We start from the raw sequence: 22058 nt of genomic DNA on the forward strand, positions 1-22058 counted from the left end.
TGGCTATTGTGAAGAGTGCTGCAATGAACATGCGGGTGCACGTGTCTCTTTTAAGTAGAGTTTTGTCCAGATAGATGACCAAGAGTGGGATTGTGGGGTCATATGGAAGTTCTATGTATAGATTTCTAAGGTATCTCCAAATTGTTCTCCATAGTGGCTGTACCAGTTGACATTCCCACCAACAGTGTAGGAGGGTTCCCTTTTCTCCACAGCCCCTCCAGCACTTGTTATTTGTGGATTGATTAATGATGGCCATTCTGACTGGTGTGAGGTGATATCTCATGGTAGTTTTGATTTGCATTTCTCTTATAACCAGCGATGTGGAGCATTTTTTCATGTGTTTGTTGGCCATCTGTATATCTTCTTTGGAGAAATGTCTATTCAGGTCTTTTGCCCATTTTTCCAATGATTGATTGGCTTTTTTGCTGTTGGGTTGTATAAGTTGTTTATATATTCTAGAGATTAAGCCCTTGTCAGTTGCATCATTTGAAACTGTTTTCTCCCATTCCGTAAGTTGTCTTTTTGTTTTCTTTTGGGTTTCCTTTGCTGTGCAAAAGCTTTTCAGTTTGATAAGATCCCATGGGTTTATTTTTGCTCTCATTTCTATTGCTTTGGGAGACTGACCTGAGAAAATATTCATGAGGTTGATGTCAGAGAGTGTTTTGCCTAGGTTTTCTTCTAGGAGTTTGATGGTGTCCTGTCGTATATTTAAGTCTTTCAGCCATTTGGAGTTTATTTTTGTGCATGGTGTGAGGGTGTGTTCTAGTTTCATTGCTTTGCATGCAGCTGTCCAGGTTTCCCAGCAATGCTTGCTGAATAGACTTTCTTTTTCCCATTTGATGTTCTTGCCTCCCTTGTCAAAGATTAATTGACCATAGGTGTCAGGGTTTATTTCCGGATTCACTATTCTGTTCCATTGGTCTGTCTGTCTGTTTTGATACCAGTACCAGACTGTTTTGATGACTGTGGCTTTGTAGTATTTCTTGAAGTCTGGGAGAGTTCTGCCTCCTGCTTGGTTTTTGTTTCTCAGGATTGCTTTGGCGATTCTGGGTCTTTTGTGGTTCCATATAAATGTTTGGATTGTTTGTTCTAGTTCTGTGAAAAATGTCGTGGGTAATTTGATAGGGATTGCATTGAATCTGTAGATTGCTTTGGGTAGTATGGCCATTTTTACAATATTGATTTTCCCAATCCAGGAACATGGAATATCTTTCCATTTCTTTACATCTTCTTTCATTTCTTTGATTAAAGTTTTATAGTTCTCGGCATATAGGTCCTTCTGCTGAAAGTTTTCATTGGCTTACTCTAAGAAGCTTATACAGTGAAAGAATCTAGATGATATGAACTGCTTGTTTTTTGTTTCTGTTTTTGTTTTTTTACCTCCAATATATAGTATGAAGTAGAGCAGAGAAGGATAAACAATGCAAGTGCAAAAACAAACAGAATAACAAGCACATCTTGGTAGAGAGTGTACCATTACTGCCAAGGCAGAACATCGTTTCATGAATGGATGAATAGATGGATGGATGGAAGGAATAATGGATGGATGAAATACTGGCGGCATGAACTGATTAATAATTTGGACACTGCATGTATTCTTTCCAGGTTTACACTGCAGCTACACTTGGTAATGTGTTTTGGATCAGTTTCTGGATGTAAAAGGTGAGTATCTACATCATAAGATTGCTTTAAAGATTAAATTATTTAATATACATAAAGTTCTTGGGTGCATGATTGACAGATCATAAGTCTCTGCTAATTATTATTTTAATTGTTGGCTCTGTTAACCTTTTACAGTCTATACATCCCTTTCAATGCCATGGCCTCATATGATTACACGTGCTTCTGATGGACTGGCCTAATAGCCAAGCATAGAGTCAGATTTAAAACAGAATCAAACACATTGACCATTCACATGCTGCTGGGTAGACATAAAAGATACTTTTACTGTAATACTCACCTTCACTGTTGACAGCAAAGTAGTGACACTTTGAGGATGTGTTGTATTTGGTCATCTTCTCATAATTGAAGCTCTAAATCTTAAGGCCTTTAAGAATAATTTATAAACTACTGTCTAGTATATTTGGTTAAATAGATATAAACCTGGAAGGACTGAACAAATTTTCTGTGCATGAAGAGTATCAATTTGAAGGCAATAAACTTTTGTATATTTTACTTTTGCCACACCACTATGAGAATAGGTAGAATTTTTAAAAATAAAGCCAAGGGAAAAATTAAAAATGGAGAACAAAAATGAGCTTATTACTTCTTGGAGAACATCTAACCATATACCAAGGAATTATTTCTTCCTCCTCAAGCTTATGTTCTCAAGATTATATCTATCTCATATGCATGCTGAAAGTCAAGACTATAAGAATTATTAAAACCAAGCTAAGGCTCGACTGGTTACTCAAAGCAGAGTCACTTGAACCAAAAAAGCCAGTGGGGCCAGGAACAAATATTGCCAGTAAGATCAAGAGCCTTGTGGCTGCAACTAAGATAAAATTAGGTATTATGAGGGCATGAGGTCTGCCTTTAAGGACAATGAAGGCTAAAGAGGAAGTGCAGAAAATGATGCTCGGATTAGTATAGCATCTGAATCATCTACAGCTCATTAATGTGTATTTAGGACAGGGTGCAAAAGAAGAGCTTCCCACTCAATAGTGTTAACCAAAGCATAAGCCTGCAAATATAACTACACAAAATAAACTGAAGACAAAAGAATAGCAGCAGTGGAACCAACAGAGGCAGGGGTAAGAATCTGACAATTGTATTTCTACTACTTAAATACTGAGTATGTGATCTTCTCATAATGTTGATTTGGGTCCTTTCATTTCCATTGTATGTGAAAACTGTTGTTAGAGAATTCTACTCAGGTGTGTTACAACATAGAAAGCAGGCACAAGCAGACCCACTGATGTAGCTGGTGGGCAAGAACCGTCTTTCCTAAGAATTTCGAACCTCCACTTACACAGAAGGAAATCATCTATCTTGAATCTGAAGAGGTTGTTTTTATAAGCAGCTATTGACAAATAAAATTAGTCTTTTATTTCTATCAGAGCATCTAATTTAGTGATTCTCAATGCTGAGAGGACTTTAGAACTACCCAGGGAGCTTAAAAAAACAAATTAATGATGCCAGAGTTTCTCTCTAGATCAATTAAATCAAAATCTCTAGTGGCAGGATTCTGAAATCAGAATTTTTTAAACATCCTCATATTCTTGTAATGAATAGCCAAGGTGACTGTCCTTCTAGGCTTCTGAGTAACACATGCATTTCCTTGAGGCATCTAGTTCTTGACCCACAAAATGTTTAAGACATAATGTAAGAAAGTAGGCTTCAGTGTATCTTTGCTTCTGCCTATATAACTGAATGCAGATGATTTTTACAGGGGTTGATAGAACAATTTTTAATGGAAGGTAAGTGCTTTAGAAATAAGGAGAGCTCTATTAGATATGAATTGCTTCTTTGAACCACAGAATATAAGGACGAGAAAAACTGGAAAAGAATGTCTAATTTTTCAAAAAGAAATTTATAGAAATACCAGAGCATCATAAATAGAAGTTATTTTAGAAGTTCCTTGGTTCACTACACCCCTCCTAACACCACCTATAAAAATGAGAAAACTGAGGCCCACGGAAGGAAAGTAAGGATACTAAACTCATGAAGTTAGTTAAAAAGCAAATTCATAGAGAGAAAGCTAGAGGTTACAGTGGGGAGAGGGATCGGGGGAGGGGAGCCAATGTAAAGACTATTAGGTATAAAATAAGTTACAGGGATATATTGTACAACATAGGGAATAGAGTCAATATTTTATAATGACTATTAATCAATGTAACCTTTAAACATTGTGAATCACTTTTTATATACCTGTAACTTAGATAACATCATACAGCGACTATACTTCAATAAAAAACAAAAAAGAAACAAAAAAAAGAGATAAGATTACAGTCTGAGTCTCTTGACACTAAAGCCAGCGATCTTACCCTTATTTTACATCATAAATCACAAATTTCAAAATAAACATGACGGCTTCATGTTTTGGTAGGAAGGTGGTAGTGTTGGATTGTTCTATTGTCATTTCTGTTACTTTGGAAATTATGTTTCCCAGGATCTTTCTCTATGTGGGTATAGCTTAAAGTGGGCCAAAAGGAAACTGGCCAAAGGCTGGAGTGAAGCTGCTAACATTACTCTGAGCATGTTGGGGTCAGTTGCAGTGACAAACAGATACGCAAATATGGTGACAGTCCACCTGATTATCCTCTCCTCACTTCCAATCCAGCTTCCTTCCTTACATCTGTCCTTGTTGACCAACAGCAATCACAGACCCATCACCAGACATTTAGCTCTGAACTCAGAGAGGCAGGAGGTACAAGGAGCCACCAGCCTTCTGTAGGATTTCCCATGGGTCTGGCTATAATCTCTGACTTGTCAACACTTAATAATGTTCCAGTTGTGCTGGTAAGTGATATGTTTTTCAGATCCTTCAACATTATGTGTGAACCCTTATATCTCCAGGGCTTTCCATGAAAGTGTAGGACCCTGTAATCAATTCCTTATTCTTTTCTTCTCCTATTGGGTCTGCTTTCAGGAGTAAACCCTGGCTGATACGAGGGAAGTGGGTAATAAAGCAGGGCTTTTGACTTCTACGATGCGGTTATAAATCCAAGGTGATGGGGATAACATTCATTCTCAAAATATGCAGAATTTACAAAGTGACTCTTTAGAGTTTCTAATTAATTCCTGTTTCACAAAGGAAAAAAAAAAAGCCATGTTCAATTCCGAAATAAAGCAGCCTCAATTCAGAGAAACGAAAGCAACTCTACCGAGTCACTGCTGCCTACGGCTCCCACCCCGGGCTCCTCTGACTCCCCTACAGACAGTCCTCAGATGAATGCTGACACTGTTGTGAAATTCTGCTAATTATACAAGTCACTTTTGAAATATTCATTTGGATTACTTTACAGAGATGGATATTAATGGCTTGCTAGCTTTGAAAAAAAAAGAAAAGATTTTCTTTGATCTTAGAGAGTTGGGTCCCATGCTTTGGGAAAGAAAAGTGGACTGGAGAGAAAGAAGTCTGAGCATTTCCTGTTCATCCAAGTAATGATGGTAAAGCGAGTTTTCTTTAATTTTGATGGTTAGATTTAAAGAGACAGAGCAAGTAATTGTAATCAACCTTCAGGAGTCATTCTGAAAACCACATTAAGCTACAGATGTCTAAATCTAACCAACGCAATATAATTCTACTCTCAAAAGTTAGATTAAGAAATGAAGAACCATCACGACACACAAAATTTAAGAAGTCCTTAGTCACTATAATAGAAAGCATGGAGAAGAAACTAAAGCTATTTACATGTTAAAAGATCAAGGATATTTAGTAGTGAATTAGTGAAGAGTGGATATCACCAGTTATTCAGAGCTTAAAAAACACTAAGAACAGCCTGGTTCTCCAATGCCAATATGCAAAGGTATCATCATCATCTTCACTTTTCACTAACAGTGAAGTTTCATGGGCCCTACTGTCTGGATACTCTGATTCATCAGATATATGATGTATTAGTATTAGTTACCTGCAGCTGCATAAAAAACATCCCCAACCTTAGCAGTATAAAGCAACAAACATGTCTTATCTCGCCCAGTGTCTGATGTCAGAAACCTAGAAGTAACTTACAGGATGGTTCTGGCTTAAGGTCACTCCTGAAGTTAGAGTGAAGCTATCTGCTGGCGTTTTTATCACTGGAAGAACTGAGTGTCTTTACCATTGGAGGAGCTCTTTCTAAGATATCCTACTCATGTTGGATGCTGTCAGATGGTCTCAGTTCTCTAGCTGTTTCCAGAAAGCTTCCATTTTTGCCTTGTGGGCTTTTCCAGAGGGTTCTTCCGCATGGCAGCTGACTTTTCCCAGACGGAATCATCTGAGAGGAGAGGCCAAATGCTCAAGGTGGAGCCACAGTGTCTTTTACATCCTATTCTCAGAAGTGAGTTATCACTACTCTGCCTTAGGCCACTGAATACCATCAGTGCTGAACAAATGTGGGAGAGAACAACACAAGCGTGTAAATACCAGGAGGCGGGGATCATTGAGGACCATCTTTAAGGCTGTCTTCCACAGGGCACTGTAGGATACTCTAGTGAGTACCTATAAGAATTCACTTGCATATGGTCTGCAAAGAAGATTCCATAAAGCATGTTAGTATTTTAAAAAGTACACACTTTATTCATCCATCCACCCATTTATTAATTTAACAGATAGATATCATTTTCTAAGATTTATCACAGGGAATGATGTTCATCCCTGCAAGAAAAAGTCTTTAAAATCTGACTAAATTCATCCCTGAGATTCTGTCAAAGGCATGAATAAAATGGGGAAAAGATACAGAAGCTGATATAAAATCCCACCAATGCCTTTGAAGCATCCTTGTCAAGATTAGCAATGATTTGGAAACTGCCTGAAATACTGAAGACTTTCAAATAAGTGCTTATGAGAATTGCAGATAATAGGGCTGCCAGTCATCAGGAAGTATAGTCATTGATACAGGTGGCCTTACAGAAAAGCAGTGGAAAAAGAAACTAAAGAGTTTTGCCGAACTCCAAGTTCCCATTGTGGCTCAGTGGTAACGAGGATGCAGGACTGATCCCTGGTCTTCCTCAGTGGGTTAAGGATCTGGCATTGCTGTGAGCTGTGGTGTAGATTGGAGGCTATACCACACATGTGGCTTGGATCCAGCATTGCCGTGGCTCTAGTGAAGGCTGGAGACTATAGCTCCAATTCAACCCCTAGACTGAGAACTTCCAAATGCTGTGGGTGCAGCTCTTAAAAAAAAAAAAAAAAGAGAGAGAGAGAGAGGAAGAGTTTTGCTGAACTTATGATAGCCAGCTAAGTCACAATGTCCCCAACCTATTCCAATCACTAAAACCCATACCAGTGAGGAGAAGGAAGCAGCTTTCGAAGCTGTCAAGAAAGACTGAGCAATTGGAAAAATGCCCACTGGGACTTTGGAAAACTAGTAGAGTTGGTAGTTTAACCCATTGAGTAAAAGCTGGTTTGTCAGATAAAAGAATCTGGTAGCCTATTACAAGTCTTGAAAGGATAGAATTTAAGATTTTGGTACCTCACTTGGCTCGTTTGTGTGCTCGAATTTGGTGAACCTTCAAATTTGTCACACTAATCATTGATAACAGAGATTAGAAGTCTAGTCTGACAGAAATATTTAGGGAAGGAATCTTAAGCTCAGAAGTTTACCACTTTTCAATGTAAATAGCTCAGTTGGAGAGACATTCCAGTAATATATATTTGGACCAAAAAAACCTTCATCAGCACCAAATTGGGGGCAATAAGCAACCAATGGTCAATGGTTGTATAATTTTTATTGTTCACTTTGGGTTCATCCTACATCCCAGATAATCAGGCCACAAGGGTGCAGGTGATCTTTTCCAACAGCCTCAGACACAGCCCCTGCAACACGTCCTGATTAAGCCTTCAGAGACATTTCAAACTTCCAGCATTTAGGACACAGTTCTTTAATCCCCAAATCAAAAACTTGTGGCAGTCCTTGGAAGACCATGCCTGAGATAGCTGTATACAACCCTACCATTTACCCCAGGGTTGTTGTTGCACACTCGGGCAAAGCACAATGGGCAGACACCACCGTTAAGGGATTAGCAAATAAAACATCTTCGCATATCCAGTTGCTGTTTTCCAAGGCCTCTTCCTCAGGAAACCCATCTCTGAATTTAAGACTGGCCTATGACAAAGATAACTAATTCAGTATTAAAAGGTAACAGAAAAAGTATACTTACTCCATGAAACCAAGGTTTCATTCTGAAAAACCTAGCTGGTTTCAGCATCCGTTTAGGAAAGGGAAAGAAGCCAAGGACTTGTGTGGATCTAGAGTAGAGCAATGGTAGCAGAAAATGTTAGTTTCTTTGAAATATGTAATAGATAACTAAAAGTCAAATATGTGCCCAGATCAAGTATTACTCAAACTGTAAGCGTACATTAGGTGTTTTTAAAATAACCCTCATAGGAGTTCCCATTTTGACTCAGTGGTTAACGAATCTGACTAGGAACCAAGAGGTTGCGGGTTCGATCCCTGGCCTCGCTCAGTGGGTTAAGGATCCAGCATTGTCGTGAGCTGTGGTGTGGGTCACAGACGCGGCTTGGATCCCACATTGCTGTGGCTGTGGTGTAGGCTGGCGGCTACAGCTCTGATTAGACCCCAGCCTGGGAACCGCCATATGCCGAGGGAGCGGCCCTAGAAAAGGCAAAAAGACAAAAAAAGATAATAATAATTAAAAAGTAATAAAAAATAAAATAAAATAATCCTCATAAGGAGGGACCAGGAAATGATCAGTAAACATGCCTTATTCTTCAGAGATCTGAATGTGTGTATTGAAATGACCCAGTCTTGGCCCATAGTTTGTGTGGATAAAATGACTCCTTTTATAATAACGTCCAATGTCATAACTGTCATCAGCTGAATAAAGATAACAGTTAACCCACGATGTTGTAAAATTCCGCTCACCACTCAATGGTAACGCTTCTCTCGCTGTTTACCTTCCCCAGCAACCAAGCTCTTCCATTTACTGTTCTAAAGTAGTTGGCTTTTGGTCACATTTTTAGTCCCTTGATTTTTCATGCTGATGTTTTAACAGTTTCGAAATTATGGTGACAAATTAACTATGAAAGTTTTCAAGGTTGTCCTCCACCATAAGACTTTAGTAAATATTCTCTTTTTTTCCCAATTATCTCTAAAAACGGAAACTCAAAAATGCAACAACTTACAGCTGAAAGAATGTTTGATGGCATAAAGTACAACCAGGCTTCTCATCCTTGAGTGCCATTCTTCTCACATCTGATCATGTATTTTCTGTCTTGACCAGCAATCATTTTGGAAAACCCAGTATCCCAATGAAGAACTTTCATCATTAGAAAGTCCTTACACTGAAGTCAAATTTATTTTCCTGAAAATTTCTGATGCTGTTTTTTATCTTTAAAACTATATATGATGAACTTTCACATATTTAAAGCTAGCAATCACATTTTAATTACATCTTTATTTATCCAAGCTAGAAATCTGTAATCCCTTCAGTTAACATACATTTTAAGTCTGGTCTGAATCTTGTCAATCTACTTCTCATGGGATGTGTGTTTCTGATTTATTCTTAATATTTGATGATTAGAACCAAAGGCAGATTTTTTTTCTATGTGTGCCGGCCACCATTAATTAAGAGAGAAAGTCTTACTCTTAACCTGCCTCAGTTTAGCCTCAGTTTGTAAGATTTGCTGACACCATATCAATTACATAACCAAAGATAACAGTCTTATCTGAAGCCTCCGTTTCCAATGTGTTCTTCACCTGTTTAACATTCATTTGTTTTATTTTTTTAGTTGCATGTGTATATATTGATGTTACCAGTACATTTTCTATTGTTACACAGACAAAATTCAAATCTTTCAAAAGACCTTTTTTTTTTTTTTTACTTACAATCTATATTCCATTCTGTCAATTATTCTTCCTAGCTTTGTATACTCATAAGCATGATGGATATCCCTTCCCTATCTGGGCATTAGTGAAATGTTGGGTAGGAATTTAAATGGGCTTTCAACATTGGTCTCTAATCTTAATACATTTCTCTGATAAATGAGGGTACTAATATTTTTGGCCATTTAATCCTCTCAACTATTTGTGTGAGATAAACATTATTATTTCAGTTTTACAGAAGAGAAAAAAGAGAACAGTGATACATCTGTTGCAGGCAGTAATGTGATACAGCCAGCTCCTACCAGGTCGTGAGACCCGATTGTCCACACTGCTTTTCGATTTTACATTAAGCACATTATGTTGCTAGTTTGACACTAGGCATGATAGGACTATACACACCAAGGAAATCATACACTTAGAATTTTTTTTCCCTGGGAAGTCTGTTGTTAGACATTTAGCAGCACACAACAGGACACATAGCTAAGTAAGACACATAGCTAAGTAAGGGGTAGAACCATGTCTTTAAATAATGCCTTACTTCATATACCAGTTTTTAGAGTCTTTGAGTAGACTATATTTCTGAAATCAGATTTTAATATTGAGGGCAGAGACAATGAATTTTATGGGAAGCTGGATGTGATGTGGCACTACTCAAAAGGGAAACTTTGAAGTGATAGAGATACTGGGAGCTGCTGGAGAGAAACCTTACCTATTCAGCACCATTCACAATAGCCAAGACATGGAAACAACTTAAGTGTCCATAGACAGATAAATGGATAAAGAAGATATGGTATATATATACTATGGACTATTACTCAGCCTTAAAAAAGGATGAAATTATGCCATTTGCAGCAACATGGATGGATCAAGAGATTATTATACTAAGTGAAGTAAGCCAAAAAGCAAAAGAAAATACCACACAATATTGCTTCTATGTGAGAGTCTAAAAAAATGAACAAATAAATTTATTTATAAAACAGAAATAGATTCACAGTCATAGAAAACAAATTTATGGTTAACAAAGGGGAAAGGGAGGTGGAGGGATAGATTAGGAGTTTGGGATTAATGTATACATACTACCATATATAAAAGAGGTAACCAACAAGGACCTACTGTATAGCACAGGGAACTCAATATCTTGTAATAACCTATAATGGAAAAGAATCGTGTGTGTGTGTGTATAAAGAAAGAGAGATAAGAGTTTATATATATATAAATCTTAGTATTTATATATATATAAATTGAGTCACTTTGCTGTACATTTGAAACTAACACACTATAAATCAACTACATTTCAAAAAAAAATTTTTTAAAAGGAAAACATACCTATTTCATATTTTGCTTTTTTCTAGTAAAACTACCATATTGTTAGTCATTTTTCATTCACTGTCAACTATTCATCTTGAAATATGGTTTTATATACTTGTTTGTGGCCAGACCTTTTAGAAACTATATTTTATTGGCATGCCCTTAAGCATATTACCAGGCACTTGTACCCACTGAATTGCAATTTGTTTTGTAGAACCAGTCCTAAATCCATACAGTTCTGTGTCTTTTTTGGGTATTTCAAAATCAAATTACATTTGCAGTCCTCCAAAAAGCAGCAAAGATTTGCCCAATGGAAAATAAAGTGGAGAGTTCCCAGAATCAACTGGCCTGGTAGGAAAGGCATTGATGCTGACTCTTTTGGACAAGATGTTCTCCACGGTATGTCTTACAGAAGTGAAATAGTGGCACGAGACACTACAAAGAGGTGTTTTACATGCTGAGAAGAAATTCTGACAAGCAAAACTTTTTTAAGGTAATCATAGCTCTAATTTTCCAACTTGACAACAGAGCATCCACGTTTTGTAAAGCCTGGGGAGAGAGGGACTGAAAAATAAAATGCTTTCTTCTTGTTGTCTTAAAAAAAATATATCTTCCAGGGAAAAAAGATAGTTCTCACCTTTGAATGCCTATTTTCTCCTGTTCCTCCTGCTCCTCTTTCCTATGCAACAGAGCTTTCTCCATTTGACAGACATCAGCCAGATGACAATACTGGTTTTTCTTTATAGCAATATACAATCTTTGTTTCCAGTGGAAAGGCCCAGTAGGCACGATTTTTGACTTGTTATTAAAGGCAAAATAATGTCCCCCAAAGATTTTCAAAACACTTCATGCCAGAATGTGGTATTTTAAAGCATTCCCATTTCCCATAGTTGAATGCATGCGGCATAACAAGGGGAAGAACCTTTCAGCAAATACAAGAATTAATCAGAATTAATATAGTTTATTCTAGGGAGTCTCATAGGATGTGTATGGATTTTATGCATAATTCTACAAAAGATGAGATTATACAAACTATTCAGAACTCAGCTTAAAGACCACTGACCCAAGAAAGAGAGTAAAACAGGGAAGGCATTTGAAAGGGAACAAAGCATCCTATTAATATTCATCTTGTATTTAAATTGAGTACAATCTTCATCATTGGGAATATGTGCCCTATTGTTATAGTTTCTTGGGATGCTTGATCAAGTCATTAGTAAAACTCTGTCAGATTTTTGCATAAGTAGGAATAACCCTCTTCTCAAAATAAGTTCTCAAATACTGAATGTGCACTGCAGATACTTGGTCCAGAGAGTGTGAGGTCTGTAGATGATTATGATAATAATTATCACATAAAATATCAGGACCCTATGATATTTTCATGTTATTTCTATAGAGTCATTTGTTTGAATTTAACTTACTACAAAGTGACATTTTAGAGTTTTTTAAACTCAAAGGCAGTAAATCTTGACATCAACAACATTGACAAAGACTCGCATGACTCATCTATTCAAAAGAGGACTTGGAGTTCCTGTTGTGGCTCAGTGGTTAACAGATCCAATTAGGAACGATGAGGTTGCGGGTTTGATCCCTGGCTTCACTCAGTGAATTAAGGATCCGGCATTGCCATGAGCTGTGGTGTAGGTCAAAGACACGGCTCGGATCCCACGTTGCTGTGGCTCTGGCCTAGGCCAGTGGCTACGGCTCTGATTAGACTCCTAGCCTGGGAATCTCCATATGCCGTGGGAGTGGCCCTAGAAAAGACAAAAAAATACATAAATAAATAAATAAAATAAAAGAGGACTTGTGGAGTTCCCGTCATGGCTCAGTGGTTAATGGACTCAACTAGGATCCATGAGGATGTGGGTTCGATCCCAGGCCTCCCTCAGTGGGTTGGGGATCCGATGTTGCCGTGAACTGTGGTGTAGGTTGCAGACATGGCTCAGATCCTGAGTTGCTGTGGCTGTGGTGTAGGCCTGCAGCCACAGCTCCAGTTTGACCCCTAACCTGGGAACTTCCATATGCCGTGGGTGTGGCCCTAAAAAGCATATATAAATAAATAAATAAGTGCTTGTATTTAAAAGGCGCTTTCATTAAAATAGTGTTTCTCCACCCTCTGAATCCAAAGGGCTGGTTTCTGCTCACATATCCTCAAATGCAGACACCAATACTAGTCTTTATAGGAAAGTTTTGTGTTAATGTTTGGTCACACACCAACTACCTGCCACAAAGCTAAGAATAAAAACAACGGTAGCATTTTAGAGACAACAAAAATTGGGGTTTGATATTGCACAACTTTACATCAAAATAATGTTTTATAGGCTTTTTTCAACCTCAATCTCATTTCATCTTTTCCTATGAACCTGCAACCTACTATAATTAGGAGAGCTTTAGTATTGAGGCTAGGGGGACTATATGAACCAAGTCTTCCAATTTAGAGTTCTGCTAAAAAGAAATGATATGAACCTCATGTTTCTGGGAGTGGTGGGATAAGTGGAGATGTCAGTTAAAATGTTGCTAAGAATTTCCTTTCCACTCCTTACACCAACTAGCCTTACCTTTTATTGGTGGCAAAAGGAACAGGGGAATCTCTTTGCATCAGTAGGTTGCTAAAGTCACTAATGGCCCAATTCAGTTTGCAATGGTTGTTCTTTGCCAGTAATACTTAAAAGTAAAAAAGGCAAAGAAACTTGAATGGGTTAACAATGTTTGAAAAAAAAATACTCACCAACAGGAAAATTAGGAAATCTATAGGATCCCATAAACTGGTAAGTACACACGTTTAAATTCACAGATTTTTAAAAAAGCAAAATTCTGTCCTTTCATTTTATCCCAGTTTTCCCCCTCCCCAACATACACACACACACACATACACCTGTCCTAGTAGTCCTGCAGGGTTGCCTACTTCAGAAACTAAATTCTGCTCAATGAACCATTTCCTTGGAACATCTGGAATTTATGACATGTGAAGTGGTTTGGAGTCCTGGGCTACCCTGCTTATTGCCTGAGCTGCTTTCCTCTTGTTGCTTTGTTACATTTTGCAAAGGTTCTTTTGCTTCTGCACAAAAATTGAAACAAATCACTTGTTTATTTTTCATTGTATCTATTTTTCCCTTCCAGTTTTATGGAAGCATCACTGAGGTAGGGTGTGTAGCATAACGATCTGACTTACATGCATCGTCACGTGATGATCACAATAAGTTTAGGAAACATCCATCCTCTCATATAGATACAACATTAAAGATAAATAAAAAATGTTTTTTCCTTGTAATGAGAACCCGCAGGATGCACTCTCTTTAAGACGTTCATGTATAACACACAGCAGTGTAAATTATATTTTACCCTACCGTACGTTACATCCCTAGTACTTATTCCTTACAACTGGAAGTTTGTACCTTTAGATTATATTCATCTAATTTCCCCTCGCCCTTCCTGCTTCTAGTAATCACAAATCTCTCTCTTTTTCTATGAGTTTTTTGCTTCATTTTTGTTTTGTTTTGTTTGGGCCACATCACTGGATGCAGAAGTTCCCTAGCCAGAGACGTAACCCTTGCCAGAGCAGTGACAATGCTGGATCCTTGACTTGATAACCCAACTGGGAACCCCTATTTGTTTATTTCCGAAGTATAGTTGATCTACAACCCTGTTAGTTCCAGGGCACAAGACAGTGATTCAGAATATTTATACATTACAGAATGGTCATTACAGTAAGTCTAGTTACCATCTGTCATCATACAAAGGTATTACATTATTATCAACTATATTCCCAACATTGTACATTTCAAACCAATGACTCATTTATTTTGTAACTGGAAGTTTGTACCTATTTAATCTTCCTTACTTGCTGCTCTCATTCCTCTCACCCCTCTCTGCTCTGGCAGTCATCTGCTTGTTCCCTGTATGTATAACTCTGTCTCTGTTTTGTTATGTTTGTTCACTTGTTTTGTTTTCCATATTCCACATAGAAGCAAAATCATATGTTTCACTGTATTTTATAAGCCACTTGATATTAAAATGGACTATGTGGGCATTTTGGTTTGAAAATTTGTTTTCTGGAAGTTCCCGCTATGGCACAACAAGATAGGCAGCATCGTGGAGTGGTGAGATGCAGGTTCAATCCCCAGCCTGGCATAGTGGGTTAAGGATCCAGTGTTGCCATAGCTACTGCTTAGGTTTTGACTGAATTTTGGATCTGATCCCTGGTCCAGGAACTCCATATGCCATGGGGAAGCCAAAAAAAAAAAAAAAAAGAAGAAGAAGAAGAAAGAAAGAAAAAAGAAAATTGTTTTCTGTTGTTAATTTTTTTTTTAGGGCCATACTCGCAGTATATGGAAGTTCCCAGGCTAGGGATTGAATCGGAGCTACAGCTGTTGGCCTACACCACAGCCCCAGCAACACCAGATCTGAGCTGCATCTGCAACCCATGCCACAGCTCATGGCAACGTTGGATCCTTAACCCACTAAGCAAGGCCATGGATCGAACCTGCATCTTCAAGGATCCTAGTCAGATTCGTTTCTGCTGTGCCACAATGGGAACTCCTTGAGACATTTAATCATTTTTATCTAGGGATTGATGAAGAGAATGCTCACCAGCTATAAGTAGTTGAGATGTAGATGGAAATAGGGCTTGTAGTCTATTGTCTCTTAGCTAGTAGGGTTTTCTTCTACATTTACACTGAAATATAGAGTGTAACACATTAAATCATCTGAGAAAAGAATTTTGTAGGATCTCTACCCTGTAATTCTATTCATCAATTTTAATATTTTTCTTATAACTTTTCAATCATTTATCTTTCTCTAATACTCTGTATAGAGTGTAAAATATTTGGTTAGTATAGGCTGAGAAATTCTTGACTCCTAAGTCTAATATGTTCTTTGTTTTCAAATTAATTGGGTGTGAGTTAGTGCTAGAAGATGGGGAATACTGAGCATTGGGGTCCTTGTCTTCATGCAAACTTTTATAGCCATGGGTTATGTGTGGCGTAAGGGTGTGAGCTCACTCCATGCATTTGAGTACCAATGCTTTCATTTACCAAATACGTGATCTTGCTCAAGTTCTAACCTTTTTGCCATCCCAGTTTCTTCACTCGTAAAGTGGAAATAATAATATCCATGCCATTAAACTTTTCTGATGGTGAAATGAGATAATGCCTACAAATACTTAATCACAGTGTCTGGCACACAGGAAGTCCCTAGTTGGTGTGGTAGTCATGAAAATGCCCCACCTGGATTTCTTCCTGCAGGATGTGTAACTGACCTGCAGCCTCAGCTGCTGACTTCTGGATCCACTGAGTTTGTGCTGATGTCAGGCTTCTAGAAAGCTGTTCCACTGATGAACAAGCAAGGATACTAAAGAAAGCCTTTCCTACGAAACATGGGACTCCTCTATTGGGTTTGTCTTGAGTACTCTCCAACAGCCTAGTTGAAAATTTCCTGGAACTATACTGCAATCTGAGACTCTTCCTGTCGAATCCTTCTTGCTGCCCTTTCTCCTTCACAGGTTGGACCTGCATTGTCATCTGCTCCTTCCTCTTTACCTTCACAGGCATTTCTCCCAGTAAACACTTTGCACATTTCATCCTAGCCTGACAGCTGCTTCTCTCAGAACCTATCCTGGCACTATTAGCTATTGTATGACTTTTCACTTCCACTTTCATCATATTTTGTATCTGGGTGGTTTCATTTTAGAGAAGATGTCATCTTCTCTAAATCAGACAGTTCAGTTTCTTCTTCTTCTTCCCCGCATGAATGAACATCAGGAAACCATGGTCCAAGTGTCAGTTTTCTCATTAACGTGTTGGAGCTTGAGAAAAACATGTATTCACTACAGGTTTCAGTTTCTTCGACTGCAAAAGAAGGGGTTCATGTGGCTTCTACAGTCTTGCGCAGCTCTGAGGTTCAGTTTTTTAATATGTACTAGTTGCTGAGACTGTGTAAAGAAATGTCAAATTCTGTTGCAGGTCCCAGGAGCTCACTATCTACCAAGAGAGGTGCATCTGATATACATAAATAAGTAAAACACCTTTTCATTGTGGATCTTTAAATATGAACAGTCACCCAGAGACATGGCCAGCTCTGTCTCTATTCTGTTGCTTTTTTTTTCCCCTTTTGGAAAGCATGGAGAAGGTCAGTGGAAAATGGCAAATGCACCGTTTCTATAAGAGATAAACATAGAAATGTGTAATCACTATGGTTATTCATTGGTCATTTGATTGGAAAATGATGAAGATGTTTGTCTGGGAGTGCATGAGAAACAAGAGACAGGTTCCTTGAAACATTTTAGAGAAAAGGGCCCTACAGTAACATAGAAAAACTCTGAATGTTCAGTCATTTTCCTAAGGGATGCACTCTGCTGGGTAAGTTAATGACTCTCAGCTCCTGCCTGCATAAACATAAACATCACAGGAAAATCTGTCTCCTGGGCAAAACCATAAACATTTCTTTCAGTTGACTTTATATTTTTGATTTTTCAAATCAGCCTCTTTACATCCACTTTATTTAATGGCATCGTTATTTTAAAAAAAGTAAAATAGACTAAGATGAAATCTGGAAAACAAATGTATAATGAGGAAAACAGACATCACCATATCTCATCATATGGTCATTGCTCAACAGTTTAGTGTATTTTGTTCCAATAAATGTTTTCTACATGTATAGTTTCTGAAATTGACCCTATTCAAGATAGTTTCAAATACCTTTTCACTTTAAATTCTGTTATATACAGGGAGTTCCCATTATGGCTCAGTGAAAACAAACCTGACTGGTATCTATGAAGGTGCAGGTTCCGTCCCTGGCCCCACTCTGTGGGTTAATGATCGAGCATTGCCACAAGCTGTGGTGTACGTCGCAGATGTGGCTATGATCTGGCATTGCTATGGTTATGGCATAGGCTGGCAGCTGTAGTTCCAATTCAACCCTTAGACTGGGAATGTCCATATGCTGCATGTGCAGCCCTGAAAAAAATAAAACATAAAAAAAATAAATAGATAAATACTATCATACACATGTTCCTTTAAATCACAATGTTATCAAAATTTGTATAATAGTTGCGTAATATTTTATATGTATACACACACACACACACACATACACACACATGCCAATGCCCCTATTTTTTTTTTTTGGCTGTGCCTATCCCATGTGGAATTTCTCAGGCCAGGGATCAAACTTACACCACGGCAGTGACCATACTAGATCATTAACCCACTAGGCCACCTGGGAAATCCAGTACTACTATTTTTTAATAATTCTGTCAGTTCCCACTTGGACTCTACCACTGACGCTGCATTTGGGGTAGGAATAGGTTTTCCTCCAAGTACCAGGCACACTCACCACCCATTCTGCAGAAACAAAGCCACATGCCCTCTCTGAAGATAAGACCTATTTAGAAAAATATTGGGTACCAGACAAAAGAGTAACCAACCTATGGGCTGTACAGTGGTTAGAAAGGTTTCTGGAAGTACATATATATTTAATACATATTATATATTTATAATATTTATAAATTATAAAAATATTTATATAATTTATAAATCTATATGAATTATGGATATTTATATTTATAAAATACATATGATTTATATATATTTAATACTATTTATTAAATATCTCTATTTTTTTGGCCTCATCCACAGCATCTGGAATTTCCCAGGCCAGGGATTGAATCCAAGCTATAGCTGCAACCTATGCCACAGCTGCAGCAACACCAGATCCTTAACCCAACATGCTGGGATGGGAATCGAAACTGTGCTAGTGCAGTGATCCAAGCTGCTGAAGAGACAATGCCAGATCCTTAACACACTGTGTCACTGTGGGAACTCCTGGAAGAATGTCTTTTTCAAAGGTATTTCAAAGGCATTTAAGGGTTTAGAGTCTCCTTGTGAAGGCAGAAACCAAATATCAAGAGAAAGCAACAAGCAGAATGTAGAAGCAGCAGTTATGAGGTAGTAAGAAAATAGATTCAGGGAAGAGTCACAGCCAGAGGTAAACAAAGAGCAACTTAACCAAAGTGGGAGGCTGGGAGAGGAGAGAGCAGTGGGCACACTGCTAAGGCTGGGGCAAGAAGATGCTCTTGGAGGAAGATCAAGGTATCATGAATGGCTCCCCTTAGTCTAAATCACATGCATGCCACTCTCCCTTAGGCCTGGCTGGGCAAGTCTCTGTCATCTTCCGTATTTACCCTTGTAGCTTTACAACAAACCCATAACATCTGGCGGTACACCTGCATCTATTCCTTATAAAGTCACAGAGCCTAAGTTACATACACCATGGAAATAAAACTTGAGTATAAACCCTTGCCACACTGGTGATTATATCCTTAAGATGATTCTGGAAATTGAACCTATTGGTCAAAGCACAAGAATAGGCTTAAAGCATTTGCATAATGCCAAACTGCTCTCCAGAAATAATTTACTGATGTGTACTGCCTCCAACAGAGGATGAAGAAAGGATTTCAGCCTCTCCCACATCATCATTATACGTAATTTTTAAAACATTTGTCAATTTAAAAGTCTAAAAGAGTGTCTCGTAATATTAATATAAATTCCTTTGATCATCAGAGAGGCTAAACCTTTTTAATGTTTATTGGCTATTTGCATTTCTTTTGCTGTGAAATATTATTTGCTATGGGTCCAGACTCAATTATTACTTATTCTTAACTCCTGATAAGACTCTTTCCTTGTGACAGAATCAACCAGATCATATTTGAAATTTAAAGTGTTTGTTCTTGAGGACTGTCATATATGTGATAGATTTGTTTTTCCCCTTTGCTTTCATCTATATAGTTTTGGGGATAGAGAAAAGCATGAATAAGTCTGTTATCATGGATTTGATCCCCAAGTGAACTAATTAGTGTCTTTATGTTCTATGGCCACTTAATGCACTTATTTTCAGGTCAGTTCATTATAACGGTACCAAGGGAGGGAGTGAGGATGGTTTAATGCAAATCCTCCTTCACAGATAAAAGAGAAGAAGAAAAGCAGCCCTAGTTGGTGTAAAGGTGAGAGTCCTGTAGCCCTTCCTGCTTGGTCTCCCTTTCTTTTCTTTCCTTATTTTACTCTATGGTGCTTCTGTGAAATCCTAAATTTTGAGGGGGCATGATATGAAAACCAGGCTAGAATTTCAATATTTATAAAGAATACAGACATTTTATATACAGGGATATGTGAGGTTCAGAAACATAAAGAGAGATAGCAAAAGCCACTCAATTCCCACTCTCTTGGTGCTGCTTTGACCAGATAAAATAATACATAAGAAAGTTTTTTTGTAAACTAAAAGGAAGAACCACAAACAGGATACTCAGATTGGAAAAAGTAGAAGCAATATTCATAGTGATCCCATCACTTTGGTGTAGTCTGGGTAAGAAGGAGAAAGAAATGATAACCAAGAACCAGCATCTAAACAGACTAATATAAATATGAAATATAGCAACTTTTAGGTTTGACGGTGTTCACTCATTCTGTGCTCTTTTACCCCATAGGAGAGAAGATCAAGCATTTGCAAAAGAATACCAATTTTCTGTCACTAAAATACAACTTTATTGACTAAGTAATTTATTTGGACTGACAGAACAGCTATCTGATTTGCTTATTGGTGCCCAATAAGCAAAATGATTTCCATCCTTCGGAGATCATAGACTTTTGAATATGATGTGATAAACGACTCTTTTTAGTAAGCAGGCAAGCCCTAGGCAAAAAGACCAAGTGTTGTCCATTAAACCACTCTCTATTGCCTTTTGTTTCTATCTGTCTTCTCCTCAAACCCCTCCTCACTTTCTTCCTCTTGAGTTTTTGAGCCTCTGTTCTGATATACAACAGGCTCACCTTCAAGGGGTAAGGCCTCAAGATACAGCCCTTTCTCTACTGCCCCATCATGTCTAAAATATAATTTTGTGATTCTTTCTCTTGGGAATATAGGAAATAGATATATTTAGCTAGATAAATTCAAAAATTAAATCAACATTCTAATTAAGACCTTGATAAAAATGATTGTGTCACCTCATCGAGATACTCGATTATTCATTCATTCAATAAACACTTATTGATTGCCCTTCATGTTCTAAATGCTAAAGTGGTTACCAAGACAATATACTCACTGCCATCCCAGGGCATATAGTCAAGTGGAGGGTGCAAGACAAGTAAATGGGTGGTTTTAATATTGATTGACAAACAAAAAAACAAATAACCCAGTTGAAAAACAGGCAGAAGATCTAAACAGACATTTCTCCAAAAAAGATATATGGATGGCCAGTAGGCACATGAAAAGATGCTCCATGTCACTCATAATTAGAGAACTGCAAATCAAAACTAAAATAAGGTACAACCTTGCTCTGGTCAGAATGTCTGTTGTTAGAAAGTCTATAAATAACAAATGCTGGAGAGGGTAATGGAGGAAAGGGAACACTCCTACACTGTTGGTGGGAATGTAAGTTGGTACAACCACTATGGAGAACAGTATGAAGGTTCCTTGGAAAACTAAAAATAGAATTAAATATATGCTCCTGCAATCCCACTCCTGGGCATGTATCTGGACAAAAGTATAATTCAAAAAGATACATGCACCCTAATGTTCGTACCAGCACTATTCACAGTAGCCAAGACATGCAAACAACCTAAACATCTATCAGCAGATGAATGGGTTAAGAAGTTGCGGTATATATACACAATGGAATACTACTCAGCCACAAAAAAGAAAGAAAGAATGATAATCTCAGCAACATGGATGCAACTAGATATTATCCCATTAAGTGAAAAGTCAGAAAGAGAAAGACAAATATATGATATCATTTATACATGGAATCTAAAATATGACACCAAAGAATCTATCTACAAAACAGAGACAGACTCACAGACATAGAGAACAGACTTGTAGGTGCCAAGAGGGAGGGGACAGGAGAGGGATGGACTGGGAATTTGGTGTTAATAGATGCAAATTTTTATGTTTAGAATGGATAAACAACAAGATCTTACTGTATAACACAGGGAACTATATCCAATCTGCTAAGACAGACCATGATGGAAAAGAATATATAACAGAATGTATATATAACTGAGTTACTTTGCTGTTCAGCAGAAACTGGCACAACATTGTAAATCGAGTATACTTTAATTAAAAAAAGAATTAAAAAAAGAAAAAAGATGCATGCACCCCAATGTTCATTGAAGAAATATTTACAACAGCCAAGACATGGGAACAAACTAAGTGTCAATTAATAGATGAATGGATAAAGATGTTAATATATATATATGAATACTACCTAGCCATAAA

At 37.7% G+C, this 22058-nt stretch overlaps 1 long non-coding RNA gene across 2 annotated transcripts in view; it reads right to left on the reverse strand.

Annotated features, from left to right (window-relative positions):
- LOC125136414 (uncharacterized) overlaps nt 1–22058 on the reverse strand; it is a 47333-nt gene that overhangs the window by 7183 nt on the left and 18092 nt on the right. For both annotated transcript variants that reach the window (XR_007137179.1, XR_007137178.1), the window contains 2 exons: nt 7804–7891; nt 6068–6167 (listed from right to left, as the gene is read on the reverse strand). This is a non-coding gene — a long non-coding RNA (uncharacterized LOC125136414). The remainder of the gene's footprint in view (nt 1–6067; nt 6168–7803; nt 7892–22058) is intronic.

This window comes from Phacochoerus africanus, chromosome 9 (assembly GCF_016906955.1).
Source record: "Phacochoerus africanus isolate WHEZ1 chromosome 9, ROS_Pafr_v1, whole genome shotgun sequence".
In the NCBI taxonomy this organism is placed as follows: domain Eukaryota; kingdom Metazoa; phylum Chordata; class Mammalia; order Artiodactyla; family Suidae; genus Phacochoerus; species Phacochoerus africanus.